We start from the raw sequence: 18269 nt of genomic DNA on the forward strand, positions 1-18269 counted from the left end.
GAACAGAAGTAGAGTTCCCGTATACTTCACCCCTTGACAGACACAGCCTCCCCTTGCTATCAAATCTCCCACCAAAATGGTACATTTGTTACGATCAATGAACCAACACTCGACACGTTATCACCCAAAGTCCATAGTTTCCACTAGGGTTTGCTCTTGGTGGTGTACTTTCTATGAGTTTTGACAAACGTATAATGACATGTATCCATTATAGTATCATACAGAATAACTTCACTGCCCTAAAAATCCATCCCCTGTGCTCCATCTATTTATCTCTCTCCCCCTGCAAGTCTCTGGCAACCACTGATCTTTTTACCAACTCCATAGTTTTGACTTTTTCTAAATGTCATAGAACTGGAAACAGTTTTTATTTTAAATGCAGCAGAATTTTATAAGCAAACTTGTTACCCCACATGCTTGCCAATCGTAAGTGTTAGCATTAAAATATAGGCCAATTTAATCACCATAAGATTAAAAATTAGATATCTTGCTATCTGTCTTTGGCTAGTCTGGCAGAAACTTACATTCTCACAATCTACCAGTGAATTTGTAATAAAATCCAAATTTTTTTTATTATGATCTGCGTAGCTCACCCTACCCAATTCTCCTCTCATATCACTGTCTTTCTGTTTCCCTAACCTCCAGCCCCTTCTTCCTCACCATTTATTTAAACCAGAAATACTCACTGAACACATGCGTTGGGCATTTTTCTAAACATTAGGAATACAGAAGTAAACAGAGCAAAGTTCCTGCACCTTGGGCTTACGTCTTCTAAACTAGCCAAGCACATTGCCACTTCAGAACATTAATATTTGTTTTTCTCTTTAACTGAAATGCTTTTCTATACTCCTTTATATCTTTAAAATATCAGCTCAGATGTCACTTCTAAAGATCTGGATCAGAAAAAGATAACAAATCACTCTGCCCATGAAACAATCCCCTCTCAGCAGAGTTACTCTTTATCTCATTGTCTTTGAGTTTCTTTCTCAGCACTTCTTCCATTTGTTTACTTGTACATCAGGAAATAATTAGGAACTTACACTTCATTCTTGGCCATTAAAATTCCCAGTTCAGCCTAATATCAAAACTTCTCTCTTTTTCCCATTAATTGTATCTCTAGTGCTTAGCATTGTCCCTGGCACATAAGAGGTTGATAAGTATATCTTGAATAGGTGAGTGAGTGAATGAGTATATGATTGATTGGATGACTAAACAAATGAATGAGTAATTGAGGTAAGAATAACCTTGAATTAGAACATAAAATGAATCATTTTCTACTCCTAAATTGGAGGGACTAGGAATCTGAAAAGAGTCAGGATTGTTTACTCTTAAGCTGAGTCTTGAAGGATGAGTAGTTCACCAGGTGGACCTGGAGTAGAGAGCATTCTAGTTAGAGAAAGCAGAGTCAACAAAGGCTTAGAGATGTGGAAGAACATGGTGCATGAGGGAGACTAAGAAGAGTAGTGTGGTTGGAGGGTAGAAAGTAGGGGAGACACGAGAATGTATGAATGGAGAGAAAGAAAGCAGTTGAGTGCCAGCCTCATGGGTCATATTGAATTTACGGTTGAGCAGTAACAACTTCATTATCATTATCCAAGCCTGCTCTGTCTATTCATATCATTGTCACTCTGGAAAATCCCAAGTCATCGTCAAAATCAAAGCTTTCTTGTTACAGCCTCTGAAGTATTTCCTGACCCCATTCGCTGATGCTACCCACAACCCCTTCTGTGTTACCTCAGTACGAAATGTGTGTACAACTGGACTCAGAGACATCACTTGCCGGTAGGATTGAAGTCTTTCTTGAGCTTTTTGGAGCCCTTAAGTGATGGAATAGTGTCTGGTTTATTAGTGCTTCCCTGGTTCTTAGCACAGTTTTTGCTAGGTTGATGCTCAGTTAGAGACCTTTCCATCTCAATTTCTCCAATGTTACTTTCCACCTTTGTGACAGCTTATGCAATGCTGCCTAACACAATAGACGGGCCATCACAAGCAAACTTAAATATCGTCAACAGACGGACAATGAAAGTTTGAGGTGCTTTAAACTTGTATAAAGAGGTAGTTTTGGTAAAAATATCAAAGAAGAAAATATTGGTCCCAATATTGCACTTAAATAATCTTCTAAATAATTATTTATGGAAAAGAGAGAAAGGAGAGGGAAATGGCAATCAATAAATCTTAAAGTCTTCTTCATTTTGTCGTTGAGTTAAATGTTGAGTTAAATTAATGTTGTTAAAGCATTAATTCTTGCTTATTTCTTCTTCTATCTGAACCTTAGATAATTAAAGTGCTTTCCCTGAGGGAGAGATTTTCACAAACAAGAGCATCATGCTAAATCGTTGCACATTTTTGGGCTGTTTAATTTGACATCTTTTCAGTATGCTTGGGTTAAAGCTTTAGCTGATTTTTGCTAGTGCTTTTTTTTTCTTTTTTCCTTTTGCCTCTGAGAATGCAGATTGATCAGTTCCATCCAGACTCATTAGAGCTGTTGAACATGTTACCCATAGCAGACTTTGTGAAATAAATCTAGTAATGCAATTCTCAATGGACTGTAAAAATCTGCTATTAGTTAATTATCAAGACACTTCTGAGTGATATTAAATTATCCCATTTGTCTTCTGATTATTATTCTGGTGTCATGTAAAATTGTAAGATGTATGAAGAATGTCCTGTTAAATACTAAATTTCCAACATGAGTGATTTTTACAACCACAAATTCAAGTTTTTATTTCTCAAATTTTAAGTTCATCCTTATCATTTTTCCTAATAATTCTTTGCTTCATGGACAACTGAATAATTTGATATTAAAATGGAATATTTTTTGAGTCATTGGATTTCACTGAGGATATGTTATGGTTTAGTTCACCTGACTAAGGCACCTTTTGTAAATCCATACCTGGAGATTAGATGGCCAATTCACTCTGCACAAATGGACATGACAGGCACTTCTGCACACCTTACTGGTCAGTCCACCTGTGCCTGCCCTCACGAAGCAAACGAACAGTTGATTCACCAACAATCAAATTCTTGATTGCTTTAATCAATATCACATACTTTGGTGTGGCTTTTTCATCTATAACATAGGAACAGTCTCTATCTCAGGGTTGTTGTCAGGATACAATGAGCTCCTTGGCACTTATAACATGTTTAGTACATATAGCTTCCTATTACAAGATCTTACAGGTTCGTCCATGGTGGGTTTTAACAGATGGGCTTTATAAAAGATGTAAGATATAGCAGGATGTTCTAATAAAATTGAGACAAAAAGCTTCTATTGGATTTTCCAATGTGAAGATTCTTAGTCTCAGCTGTGTTTTACCTTTGGGTTCACATTTCAAAGTAGAATGGCATCCTTTAAAACTTTAAAAATGGCATTAATGAAATATCTTCTTTTCTACTTGTGTTGACTAAAACAATAATAATTACTTTTTCTACTTGGTGGCCTATCTGAAATGAATCTTTTTGGTACTAACCGTTCAGTTAAAGGAATGCTTCCAGGATTTTCTCTTTTTGAACTTATTCTATGAGGAAAGAAAGGCACTCAAGGCATTTTTCTGCAAGTAGTCATTAGCGAGTGGGTTCTAGAAGGACCTCTGTACTCAGTACCTCTTAATGCTGTTGAAATGATTCACAATTCAGTATTGCAGCCACCCTTAATCTCTACACTTCTCTTTCCTTGAGTATTATGTTCTCTTGGTAGGTCATTCAAGAAAGAAGACATATTAAAAAAAGGAAAAAAAAAGTAATAATAATATAATTATCTGTACTGTTCAAGAAAGTCCAAATAACAATTAAAGGATGTGTTGAAATAGGCTTTATCAGAATTTGTGTATTTGTTCTGTATTTATTCCTACCGTGTTTTTGCACAGTTCATTGCTCAAATTTGGCAGAAGGTTAAATGATAATGCAAATAAATGTTTTAAACAGATTTAACATTCTTCTGAATAACAAGTCAAAAGCAAAACAACTGAGTAATAATTGTTTAATGCTTCCTGGTTAAGAAGTATTTTAATAGGTTCATTAGGAACAGTCTAGAATAGTTTGAGAATGCTGTTAATCTTTAGGACTAGAAGATCCTAATGGACAAAGAAGAAGGAAAAAAAACAAACTCAAAGAAATGAGTAGAAGTCAAAGTTAGGAGTTTGAGAAAAAAGTATTTTTTAAAAGTGTTAACATATCTAAACTATATTTTATTCTCACAAATATCTAAAATTAGTGTAGTTTGTATAAGTAAGAGTACATCTAAGTATGAGTTTTGAGAAGAGAAAATTTCAAGTGGAATTTAATCAGTTGGCAGAATTTTAGAAACAGCTTATATCAACTGATGTAATCTGTTAGGTTATTGGAGTGTCTTTTCAAAATGAGAATGCCATAATGATAAAATTGGATTCAAAGACTTGCTAAATGGATTCTGTATTTGTATGACTCATGGATGGGAATAACTTTTCAAAATTTTACTCCAGTAAACTAATAATTATACATTATGAAAAATTGTCGTTTCTTACTAATCTTGGAACTGTGAATTACTCATTATCAATAAATTATCATTTTATGGAAATCATAGGTTTCTAAACATAAATTATTTTCCAAGTAATATTATTTTAACATATATAAAAATTATAAGAAAGTAAAGAAAATGTGATGTTATAGAAAATGATAAATATTTTCTCCATTGAAGGAACAGATTGTGCACAGATGACGAAAAACATGAGAAGGTATAAATAGAAGTTTACTTGAATATCTAACTACTTAGTAATTGCTAACAAATTTTGCCCCCAATGTATTATTTAAAAAATATATATGATATCTATATCTGTATATTCAAGTTTATGTCTTCAAGAAGTTGAAAATCTAATTTGATATTTATAATTTATGCAAAAGAAAATATGGAGCAAAAGATAACATACATAAAAATGCTAAGCTATGTTGCTACAGCTCTGATTATTATAGATCTTTAGAAAAGGAGATCAGTGTTTGCTAGATAAACCAATCAAGGACCGTAAGAGTGAGAAGGAGGAACAAGATGATTCTATTAACTCCAGTCTCCTCGGACACATAAGAACACTTAGACTTAGGGAGAAAGTGACTTGCCAAGTTGCAAAGCTGCTATCAGAACCCACGCCCATGTTTTGTTAGTTCTGTGTTTTCATATGGGCTTGCATTTTCGAATTTGAATGTGATCGTTCTTTCTTTAGGGTACTGTCCCACTCATTGCATGTATAACGTATCTGTGCCACTTGCTCATTGAACAGCATTCCCAAATGTCCCACACATTTCCAAATGCTCCTTGGGAGAGGTACCGACTTTGATTGAAAACTGTTTTAATACATGAGTTCCTTTAATCACCGGAAATTAAGATTCGTGATGCAACTTTAAGATAATGTAAGAAACTCCTTAACAACTGGGAATTTTATGGTGAGGATTATTTAGTTTTTCTGCTGGCATCACGGCAGAATGCTTTATGAAAATTCCAAATGGAATTTTTTCTCCAACCTATAAGCTGTAGGTAGAATTTGCAAATAGATTAGATAGTTGCACTGCAGGCAATTTGAATTTATCATTAAAATCTGTCAGTTTCCTTTGCTGTTGTCTTCCAGCACTTTTTTTCTCCATATGTTGATATACTCTAACAATCAAGTTAGTTGACTTGATTACAGCCCAGTACCATTCTCCCTGCAATTTTTTTCGAGCACTTGTTTAATGGGTTCTTAATACTTTTGGAAGTGAATTAAACATAGATCTATTAACTTGCTGCAGCGAGAAACACTGCACACCAGGAGAACTCAGGGACATCTCAGCAAACAAAAGAAGAGACATTTATTATAGGGTTTGCGAGAGAGGTAGAATTTAGGTCAAATTTAAATGTAGCAGTATATATTAAGCTTAAATGTATGTTTTCTCAGAGACTTTTAAACTACAGATTCTCACTCAAATTGCAATAGGAGAAAACTTTCAAGAATAATACTGGATTGAAAGTAAATGTAAATTTTGTTTTATTTTCTTGCTGAGGAAGGCTTGCCTGGAGCTAACATCTGTTAACAATCTTCCTCTTGAGCTTGAGCTAACATCTGTGCCAGTCTTCCTCTACTTTGTATGTGGGTCACTGCCACAGCATGGCTGAGAAGTGGTTTGTAGGTCCATGCCTGGGATTTGAACCCAAGAACCCCAGACCACCGACATGGAGCACATGAACTTAACCACTAGGCCATGGGGCTGGCCCCTGTGAATAAATTTTTATAGGCGTTACAAACTTAAAATGTAAATGCCTACATAGGCCAGTTTACACTGGCAAAATAAGCGAACAAACTGCGCAAGGTGGGAATTGCAAACTTGGTCCTCCCTTCTTCACTCCAACAGCCAGCAGTGTAGCCTCCATGGGGCCACTCAAGACTTCAATTTTTCAAATAAGTTAAAAACCTACCTGTTTGTATGAAAGCCGTCAATTTTTAAATGTTGCCAATTAATTAAAACATTTTATAAACACAGTGGGGGCTTAAAAAAAAATGCCCACTAGTCAAATTCTCTCTCTTTCTCAACAGACGGTGCAGAATCAAGGTCTGACTCCACTTTGAGGCTGGGCGTGGCTGTTGGTGTCTGAAATGTCCCAGATTATGTCTCCATCCAATAGTGTAAATTTTTTTACACCAGATTGTTTTATCCTGATTACTGAGTGAGGATTGTATTTGCTTCTTATAATATTTATTTCTCATCAATTTTTGATAAAGCCTAAACACAACATCTTATCATATAAAAATTAAGCATCAATAATTAAATACAATCCTTTCTTTCTGAAGAAACTTTTTTGTTGGATTATTTTCGGGTCCTACTTATGAACAAATTCCTGTTAACTCACCAATTTATAGCTGTATATTCTTGGAAATTCCAAATTATCAGGTATGTTTATTCTATTTAAAAGATAGCATGCTGGATTAGGGTAAAAAATGAGGCTAGGATGATAAAAATCATTAGTACTTATATGACACTTTGTACTTTGTGAAACATGTTTACATATTATCTCCTTTTGATTCTGCTGTGTGATTTATCAGATACGTATTATCTTCACTTTTACTGAATAATGCAGAAACACTCAGAAAGTGTGGATAAATTCCTAGAGATCACACAGCTGTAGACACAGAAGTTCTTCAAACCAATCTTACCTTCTTTCCAGTGCACAGCAGCGCCTCAAATGTGTTCTAAAAATCTCTTTGATGTTTGTTGTATGTATAGACACATTAAAGTAATGTAAAAAGTTTTGTCTTGAGATGTATAAAAGAACTCAACTGATTTAAAATTTAAACTAAAGAAAAAATAGTCTTAGTGCTAAAAAGTGATCATTTTTAAGCAGCAAACCTTTTCCCTCAGGGTTTATTTGTACAATTTTAACAGATTTTTGCAGATCAAAACCAGAATATAAAATAGGGATGTGCTGAGTCACATCTTGGAATATATTATTTCTTGAAAATCAGAAATATCAAGTGATACTATTGGTTTAGATGAGATTTCAAAACTTATTTGTAAATCTTTGTTTATACCAGTGTTTGAAGCAGTATTTTGTATTTGCTTCTGTACCACATTAAACTCAATTTCCATTTTGATCTTGTTTTCTAAGAAGTTGAAGTGTCCATAATCATTTTAGCTAAAATGTTTCAAGGAAGCTTTTCTATATTAAATCTTAGCAAGGCACTGTACTTATTAGAAAAACAATTATGACAATCTGCCATGCTTCAAAGAAGTTAGAAAAATTCTGTGAATTTCTTAATTCTTCAATTGTAATGACAGCAGGAGATAATACCAGAGTTCTTGGACATCCATTCAGTTTTATAATTTGTTAAGGCATTTATTTATTTATAGTAGGATAACATTAAAAACTACATGTAAAAAAGAAGAATGTATTAGAAAATGCCAAAAGCAATTGCACCAGAATAAACTCTATAATAATCATACCAAGAATAAAGAGACCTCCCAATTCCCACAATTTTCTATGTGGAGTATTTAAAATTCATCCTGCATTTGCTCAATATCTATGCTAAATATCACAAATATTGTGCTTATGAGAATAACAAAGGGAACTAAGAAGTAATTATAGTTAGCTGTTCATAATGGGAAATGACTATTTATTGTTGAAATGAATTGAGTAGGAAGCATCAGATAATTAATACGGGATGGCATAACCTGTTCCTGACGCAATAGAATGAATTACTGCTTAAACAGTAAATAGTTCCAGTGTCTTTAAAATCCTGATAACTACATAGATATAATTTGGGAAATTAAGTACATGTTTTTACGGATGAAATTTTTTCTCTACAATCAGATACTGTTAGGAAGAAAGAACTTTATAGAAGATTATTAAAATTATCTTAAATTACACTAACTATATTTCTTATTCCTTAAAGAACTCTGTTTTATAAAAAAAGACAAACAAATATGAAAATCCAACTGGATTAATGGGTGAGCTCTTTTTAATAAAAACAGCGATGTGACTTTCTTTACCTTTGAGATGCCCCGACCCCAATAAATTTATGTAAACTGAACATTTTGAGGGAAGATACATACAGACATGCACATATGGTCAATTGTTGTCATTATAATGAATGAATGTTCAAATAGTAAATCACTTCTGCAACTGAAGGAAAACAATGTGATTAAGACATTCCATACTTCAAATCAGATTTGGAATCTAGATGCAAGATAACAGAATTGTTATTGCTGGAAGGAACATTAAAGTTCAACTAGTCCCAGTGTTTAAACTGAGGAAATAAAGTCCTTGAAATTGTTCCCTTTAAAATTACGCACCAGCTTTGAATTGCCATGTCCAATGACCTGCTCTGTCTTCCCTGTGCTTGATCTTTCAGCTGAAGCCGACCTTGACATTCTCACATTTGACTTGTGCTGACGACTTTTCCTTCGTTCCGTTTCTTAATCTTCCTCTCTTTTCCTGTCAGTGCCTCATATGCTAGCATTTCCCGAAGTTCTGCTTTATATTCCTTTCCTTTTACATCCACAAAATGTCCTGGCTGATGACAGCTATTTTTATTGCTTCAGTTATAAATGATACCTATTTTTCTAGTCTATGATCTTTATCCTGAACCTCAAATCACATTTCTATTCTTCATCTACAAAGACTTTGCTTTTCTTCATGATTTTATCATCTTGGAAAATTTGACAGCTTATTAACCTTGACTGGCATTCAGTCTCTCTTTTCATCCTAATTCAATATGCCCTTAATATTCAGTTGCCTTCTAAATGGATATAATTATTTCATCCCCACCGTTTGTGGCACTCTTTTCAAATTGCTCACTTTTTGAAGATCAGCTCATTCTGCTTTGCATCATAAGCTCCAAGCCCTAACTCAATGAATTATTTTCCATTCTCTAAACAAGCTTTTTCTTTTTTTGAGGAAGATTAGCCCTGAGCTAACATCTGCTACCAATCCTCCTCCTTTTGCTGAGGAAGATTGGCCCTGAGCTAACATCCGTGCCCATCTTCTCTCTTTTATATGTAGGACACCTGCCACAGCATGGTTTGATAAGCAGTGTGTAGGTCTGTGCCCCGGATCCGAGCAGGCAAACTTAACTGCTACACGACGAGGCCAGTCCCCCTAGTGTGCTTTTGTGTATTGCATCTTTACGGAACCCTTGCCTTGACCTGGAGTTCCCTTCACTCTGTCTCTACCTAGTAGAATCTCCCTTCTTATAAGTTACACAATGGGTACGAAGTCAGAAACCAAAGTAGTCTTTCCCAGGGAGATACAGTTCACCATTCCAGGAATTCCTTTGCTTTTTTTCAGTATTTCCAAAGGTAGTATGCTCATTTAATGAACAACGTCTTAACTTTCATTATGTGTCTTGCTAATTTTAGGGCACTTTAAATTAAACCAATTTTCATGCTATAGAATTTGTCATTTAACATATTTTTTAAAAATCTTGTTTCTATTGAATTCATCTAAATTATTATTTTTCATTTTCCATTATATGCAATGGCTATTATTTATTTTTTGCTTAGATTCCATAAGTAATATTTATATCAATACAAATACTAAATAACTAAATAACTGATCATTTAAATAAGCACAGATCACAGGTTAAATAATAAAATCTTTATTTTCATCTCCACTCATTCAGTGAGGGAACTTTTCTCTGCCCCTTGATTAAAAATTATGGCAAGCCCTATGCCTTTCTGGCCCTTCTCAGCTGATACAAGGTTCTCCAATCAGTAATTAAAATGTCCAGTCCCTTGGAGTAGGCAAAATTCTTGGTTTGATATTGTCTTATTCCTTCCATCCTCTAAGGCCTATCACAAACAGGAAGTTTGTAGTAGGAGAAAGGGGACATATCTGGTTTCTTTTTTTGTCCCCACATGGGCCTATCACTTTTTGCCCATACTCCCCAGCTTGCTGAGCATGGCTTCAAACCCCGCAGGTCACATGATAGCGTTTGGGGGGCGTGAAAGGGGAGGAGAAAGGAAATTGCTATGCCTGATCCCGCTTGTGAGCTAGAGTCACGCTCTCCGGATCTGGCTGGTGCTTAGAGTTGCATCTTGTAGGTGTTCTTTAGAGATCTCCTTTCATGGACTCTTTTCCTGAACATCTTTGGACCCAGACAAAAACATCTCTACTCCAACTGGTCACTCACAGTCTATGGTCTGAGGAATCTAGTAATACCTTCAGCTTCTGTCCACTGCTGACCCTTCGATTCTCCAGGTGGCTCAGTTGGACCTAAGAAGACTCCACAGGGGTTCCTTCTCACACTTGGCCACATCTGGTCTATGAGGAGCGCTCATCCCAAAATCTCTTGCTGGCAGAGGCCAATCTACTCCATCCCTCAACTGCAGGGACATATATCAAGTTCTTCTAGGGGATCCATTGAAGTGCCTCTCAGGGTTTGCTATGAGGAGCAGGCATTCATTCCTCTTACATACCAACCACTCGGTCAAAAACTCCCTCCACAAATGCCCTTCTCTCTCCACTCTTTTGAAATATTTATAATTACAGTGTGGTAAGGTTTTAAGGTTCCTGTCCACCCATTTCCTGCTGGCCCTGAAGGGTGGCCTTTCTCACAACTCAATTGCATATCCAATATTATTATTGTGAAGTCCCAGCTAAAACTTCCATTTTGCCACATGTTCCACTTGTTACTGACAGATGACGGCGTGGAACTCGGTCTCCAGAGTGTAAAATGAAGTCAAATTGGAAATTTCAGGTTTAAAATGAAAGTTCTAGAAGATGGAGAGGAGTCATTGGAGGTTCCCACACGTTTCCCTAATGGTCTGGCAGAGGAAGAGGGCCGGTGAACTGGGAGATTGCAACCTTCCTGAATCTCAATTCCAGGCTCGTTTGTTCCAGGCTTGCACCAGGTGTCCTAAACTCAACTCAGGGGGCTAAAATCAGGGAAGCTTCTGAGTGTAGAGAATGGTAAGGCCTTGTGCGGCTAGAGGAGAGCTGAAGAAAGCTGCTGCCTCCGCTCCACTGCCAGGCCCAGCCCTGCTGCCTTTGCCTCCCCTCGCTTCCTCACAGGCTCAGCCGGCTCCTTGGCTTCTGGCCGTGCAGCTACCCCGACGAGGAGGGAAAGGAAAGGGATAGGAAAAAAGAAGAGCTCATATCTTATTTTTTTAAAAAAAATTTTGAGATTATTTTATATTTAAAGAAGACTCTTGGAAATACTAGCAGAGAGTCCCTATATACGCTTATGGTAACATCTTCTAGAACTATAGCATGTTTACCAAAACTACAAAACTAGCCTTGGTGAAATATACTGACTAAAGGACAGAGTTTATTTGGATTTTATCGGTGTGTTCACTAATGTCCTTTTTCTTTGCCAAGATCCAGGTCAGGATCCCACATTGCACTTATTGTCACATCTCCTTCGTTTCCTGCAGTCTGAGACAGTTCCTCGTTCTGTCCACATCTTTAAAGACCTCCATGTTATTGAAGAATACTGGTCAGTCACTTTGTAGAATGTCTCTCAATTTGGGTTTGCCTAATAACTTTTTATGATTAGATGGAGATAATGAGCTATTGGGAAGAATGCAAAGAAGATTATGTCACCTTCTTGGTGCATCACATTGGGGTTACATAAAATTACTGATGGTGCCAGTCACCTGACTAAGGTGGGATATGCCAGGATTCTCCACAGGAATTTTTCCATTTTTCTCTTTGTAATTACCAACTGTTTTGCAAGAGATACTTTGAAACTAAATAGATGCCGTATTTCTGCTTAAAGTTTCTCCCACTAATTTTAACACCCATTTGTGGGATCTCGCCTTCAGCAATTATTATTAGCGTGTTCTAGTGGTGATTTTTCCATTTCTTTAATTTCTTCTATATTTATTAATTAGACTGTATAAGGAAAAAATTGTAAGTACTTCCTTACTTTCTGGCACCAGAAAAGCAGAAGATGCTCCAAATTCATCTTCTATTATTCATACTTCAACCCTGGAATCAACTGCTTCTCCCACGAACCTTGATTCCTATGACCAGAGAACAGTATTCAGAAGCCAAGATCGTGGTCTCTATGTTTACTCATTTCTAGTGAAGGATCACTGCCTCTAGCTCCTCTTAATGAATAGAGATAAGTTATATAGAGATACAGATATATACACACACACAGCTAACTCATGGATATACACACTGAAATTTATTTCTGTGTCTGTGTATTCATGTATCTCTTTTTTTTACTTTTATTTTTTTCTATTTTTTAAAAAATCTTATTTTTCCTTTTTCTCCCCAAAGCTCCCTGGTACATATCCATATAGTTTTAGTTGTGGGTCCTTCTAGTTGGGGCATGTGGGATGCCGCCTCAGCATGGCTTGATGAGCGGTGCCATGTCCGCGCCCGGGATCAGAACCTGTGAAACCCTGGGCAGCCGAAGTGGAGCTCACGAACTTAACCACTTGGCCATGGGGCTGGCCCCTCATCTATCTCTTTATGTGACTCTATTTGATGTCACAGAGATCACTCTAGCATTCTTTGTTTCTTTCTTTATATTTTTAAAAACTTTTGACAGTGAGAAACTTGACTCATTATCTACAATATATTAATTTATTTGTTCAAACAATATTCAAATGTAGTAGTTATAGAATTCCTAGCCTATATTCCTGTGAGAACAAATTCTGTAACTCTAATGTATTTATATAACATTCTTTTTGTCTTAACCTCCTGGTGTCCTGCCAAAGCACAGTTTTCCAAAGTTAGTTAGATCAGCTCCTTTCTTCCTCATACTTTTCAGTGTGGTTCATTGACTAATTTATTTTTCTGCAGTTTCATTTATAAAGGTCTGCATTCTGGTTTACACCCATATTCTTTTTTTTTTTTTTGAGGAAGATTAGCCCTGAGCTAACATCTGCTGCCCATCCTCCTTTTTGCTGAGGAAGACTGGCCCTGAGCTAACATCCATGCCCATCTTCCTCTACTTTATATGTGGGATGCCTACCACAGCATGGCGTGCCAGGTGGTGCCATGTCTGCACCTGGGATCCGAACCAGCGAACCCCAGGCTGCCGAAGCAGAATGTGCGCACTTAACTGCCGCACCATGGGGCCAGCCCCATATTCTATTTTTTAAAATTAGTATATAGCAAAATGCATTTTTTGTGGTGTCCAGTTCTATGGATTTTGACAAAAGCACAGAGTTATGTGTCCACTGTTATGTACGTATCGAAGGCACAGAACAAATGTTCCACCACTCTAAATGCTTGCCTGTGTCACCCTCGGAGACAAAACTTCCCCCACCCAGTAGATTGGCAACTACTGTGCTATTTTCCTCCTTATACTTTTGTCTTTTCCAGAACGGCATATAACTCAAATTATACGACATGTAGCCCTTTGATTTGCTTTTTTTCCTCAGCAAAATGCATTTAAGTTTTACCTAAATTATTGTATAAATCGATAGTTCATTCTTTGTTATTGAGGGGAATGCTGTTGTGTGGACACATCAGAGTTTGCTTATCCAGACACCAGTTAGAAGACTTTGGTGTTTTTGGCAATTATGATAAAAGCTACTGTAAACATTGGCATTCAGCTTTTTGTGTGAACATGAATTTTCATTTCTCTTGGGTAAAAAACCAGGAATGTAATCATAAGGTGAATATATGTAAAACTCTTTAAGAAACTGCCGAAGTATTTTCTAAAGTGGCTACCATTTTGCATTCCTAACAGAAATGTATGAGAGGTCCAGTTGCTCTGCGTCTTCCCCAGCACTTGTTATTGCCATATTTTTAACATCTTAGTAGGTGTGTAGCAGTATCTCATTGTGGCTTTAATTTGTGTTTCTTAAATAACCAAAGACGTTAAACGTCTTTTGATGTGGTTTTTTTTGGCGTCCATATATCTCCTAGGGTAAAGTGTCTATTGAGACCTTTTGCCTCCTTTTTCAATTGTTTTTCTAATTGTTGAGTTTTCAGTTGTGTTCTAATTTTCTAGTTGTTGAGTTTTGTGAATTCCTTATAACGTCTGGATACGATTTATTTATTTATTTTGCTGAGGAAGATTCGCCCTGAGCTAACGTCTATTGCCAATCTTCCTCTTTTTCTGCTTGAGGAAGATTAACCCTTAGCTGACATCTGTTGCCAATCTTCCTCCACTTTATATGTAGGATGCTGCCACAGCATGGCTGACAAGTGGTATAGGTCTGTGCCCAGGATCCGAACCTGTGAACCTGGGCTGCTGAAGTGGGACATGCCAAACTTAACCACTATGTCACAGGGCCAACCCCTGGATACAATTTATTTACTATATGTAATATACAAATATTTACTCGTAGTTTGTGGAGTGCTTTTTCTTTTGCTGGTCAATATGTTTCACATAGAAAAAAATTTTAATAAGTCCAGTTTGCCAAGTTTTTTGCAATTATGCTTAGTATTGTATTCAAAACCTTTTTGCCCAAGCCGAGGTCATGAAGATTTTCTCCTGTGCTTTCTTCTATAAGGTTTATAGTCTTTTGTTTTACATTCAGGTCTATGATATATTTTGAGTTAATTTTTGTAAAATGTGCAATGGGTCCAGACTTATTTTTCTTGGAATATAGATGCCCAATTGTTCCGGCACCAGTTGTGGAAAACACTATCCTTTTTTCCAATAGTCTTTTCACGTTTGTTAAAAACTAGTTGACTCTGTGTGTGCATGCTTTCTGAATTCTCTTTTCTGTTCCATTGATCCATCTATTAATCTTGAAATCAAGTAGTAGATACTTCCAACTTTGTCTTCCTTTTCAAAATTATACTAGCTATTTTAGTTTTTTTCCTATAACAATTTTAGAATCTTCTTGTTAATATCTACAAAACACAACTGGAATTTTGATTGGGAGTGTGTTGAATCAATAGATCAAATTGGGTAGAATTAACGTCTTGATAATATTGAGCCTTTTGGCCCATGAACACAGTTATCTTTCTCATATTCTAGGTATTTGATTTCTTCCTCAATGTTTCATCATTTTAGCTTATAGATTCTACAGATCATTTGTTGGATTTGTATCTCAGCATTTCTTCTACTTTTTACTTTCCTCTGCATTTCCTCCTTCCGTTCTGTATTCATTCGTTAGGGCTGCCATAAAAATATACCACAGATGAGGTGGCTCAAATAACAGAAATTTATTCTCATGGTTCTGGAGGCTAGAAGTGCAAGATCAACATATCAGCAGGTTCATTTTGTTCTGAGCCTTCTCTCCTTGACTTGCAGATGGCCACCAGTCACTCTGTCTTCACATGGCCTTTCCTCTGTGAGCGTACATTCCTGGGGTCTGCCTTTGTGTCCCTATCTCCTCTTCTTATAAGGACACCTGTCAGATTGGATTAGGGCCCCTCTAATGGCCTCATTTTAGCTTAATAGCCTCTTTCAAGGCCCTTTCTGCAAGTTCAGTCACATTCTGAGGTACTAGGAGTTAGGACTTCAACATACGAACCTGTGAAGTGACGCTATTCAGCCATGACAACTTCCTTCTCGCCTTCCTTCCTTCCTTTCTTTCTTTGGTGCTATTGTAAATGGTATTGTTTTTTAAGAAAGATTTAAATTCCAGTTGTTCATTCCTAGGGTATAGAAATACCATGGATTTTTGATTATGTTTCTCATGTCAAATGATGTGGTATCTCATCTACCTTTCCTGTTAGTGCCTCAAACTTTTAATCATAGTTATTTGAAATTTTCTCTCAGATTCTTTGACATCTGTGTCATATCTGAGTTTCATCCTTATGACCATTTTGTCTCCTCAGAATGTGTGTCTTGCTTTTTTTATGCCTCATGACTTTTTGCTGAAAGGCAGACATTTTATGTGGGACAGCGGAGTCTGAGACACTTTTCCTGTCTGGATGTGTGCACACTTTTCCTTCTGCTAGACCTTTTGAGTGGGGTTCATTTAATATATTTAGGAGTTGGGCTAGCTTGTTGCTATGGTTACCCTCATTGTGCATCAGATTTCATATTTCTGTAGAGATAGTTTGTGTTTAGGGCGGAGGATGGTTTACCGAACAACAGTCTGTTTTATTTCGAGGTTTAAATCTTCTGTGTGTGCTGTACCTTAAAGAGAGTCTCTGTACATCGTTCTTGTTCCTCTCCTGCCACTCCCTCAGCAATATTCTACTGTTACTTGTCATTTGTAGCTTGTTAGCGTGTGGTGGGGGTGAACTCATTGCTTTTCTGACTAAGTCTCAGTCTTGGGCATGCACTGTGTCACTGAGTCTAGAAGGTGTGGTCTTCTCAGTTCTCTCATCCGTTCTCAGTTATAGTTGTGGGTTCCCCACATAATGTTGCCTCCCACCCAGGAGTCTGATTTTTTCCCATTCCTTTTGCCAGCTGAAATGAAATTTCATTAGTGCCCTAAGGATAGCAATTCTCCTTGTCCTTCCTACTGATAAAGGCTTGTGGTCTATAGTGTAGAGAATGTTGTGGGTTTGAGTTTTGTCCCTCCAAAAACCTATATGTTGGAGTCTTAACTCCCAGTATCTCAGAATGTGACATTGTTTGGAAACAGGATCTTTATAGAGGTAGAAAAGTTAGAATGAGGTCATTAAAGTGAGCCCTGATGCAATACGACTCATATCCTTTTTAAAAGGAAAAAATTTAGACACAGAGACAGAGATGCACCGGGGGAGAACCCCATGTGGACGTGAAGGCAGAGATCCGGGTGATGTGTCTATGGACCAAGGAATGCCCAAATTGCCAGCAAACCGCCAGAAGCTCAGAAAGAGGCAAAAAAGATGTTTTCCATCACAGTCAATGGAAGGAAGCAACCCTACTGAAACTTTGCTCTCAGACTTCTACCCTCCAGAACTGTGAGGTAATGGTGGATAAATCATGTATTCGATGAACTTTGGAGGGATATTTTTTGTTTATTGTTATTTGTTAGTTTCATTTTGTTTTGTCTGGCAAAATGCTGTGATGTAACGTTTATTGTGCTCTATGTGAAAAAATCATTAATCTTCAGTTCAAAGTTTAGAAAATTCAAATCATCAATATTTATTTTTTCTTCATCTTTATTTCTTTTATCTCACATCTTCTTTTTCAGATTCAATTGCTTTTGTTTTGTTTGCTTTGCTATAATATTCCCTCTAATATTTTTGTTTTCCCTGAAAGAATATCTGGGAGTTGAATTTTCTGAGTTCTTGAATTTCTAAACCAGTGTTTATTTTGCTTTTAAATTTAGTTAATACTTTGCCAGAGTAAATAATTTTACGTGCAGAACAATCTCTCAGAACTTTATAAACGACACTGTTTACTGGTAACCTACATGCTTGAAGATAAAATTTGATGTTATTCTGACTCGCCTTTACTTTTAATAATCTCATGACTGTATTTTTCATTTCTTTGGGATTTGCAATTTGCAGTCTCTAACTGATTGGGAAATTTGAACCAATCTTTTCTGAATTATCTACGACTGTTGTTGTCAAATAGACTAAGTCATTGTCTGCCCAGGGTCTCATTTACAAGAGAGCAAACTTTAATTTCTACTTAGTTTATCTAGTGGAGATTTTTCCTTCTTTTCTGAACTTTTTAGCATTTAGTATTTATCAAAGCAATATTTTATTAAAGCAATATTACATACTGCCGTGTGCTACATTTTCCATTTTAGTTTATAGCTATTTTTAATGTAGACCGAAGTTTTATTTTTATTGGAGCAAGGATTATAAAAATTCCATGCTACTAATACTTCACAATTTCATTGAAGTTTCATTTAAAGGCCAATTTTAAGGCATTTTCAAAAAGGGTGTTGTACTCTGTACATATTTATATATGCTGGTATGTTCCCAATAGCCAGATAAGCTTGTCTATTCATTTCAAATATAATTT

This window comes from Equus caballus, chromosome 16 (genome assembly GCF_041296265.1).
Source record: "Equus caballus isolate H_3958 breed thoroughbred chromosome 16, TB-T2T, whole genome shotgun sequence".
NCBI classification, from domain to species: Eukaryota; Metazoa; Chordata; class Mammalia; order Perissodactyla; family Equidae; genus Equus; species Equus caballus.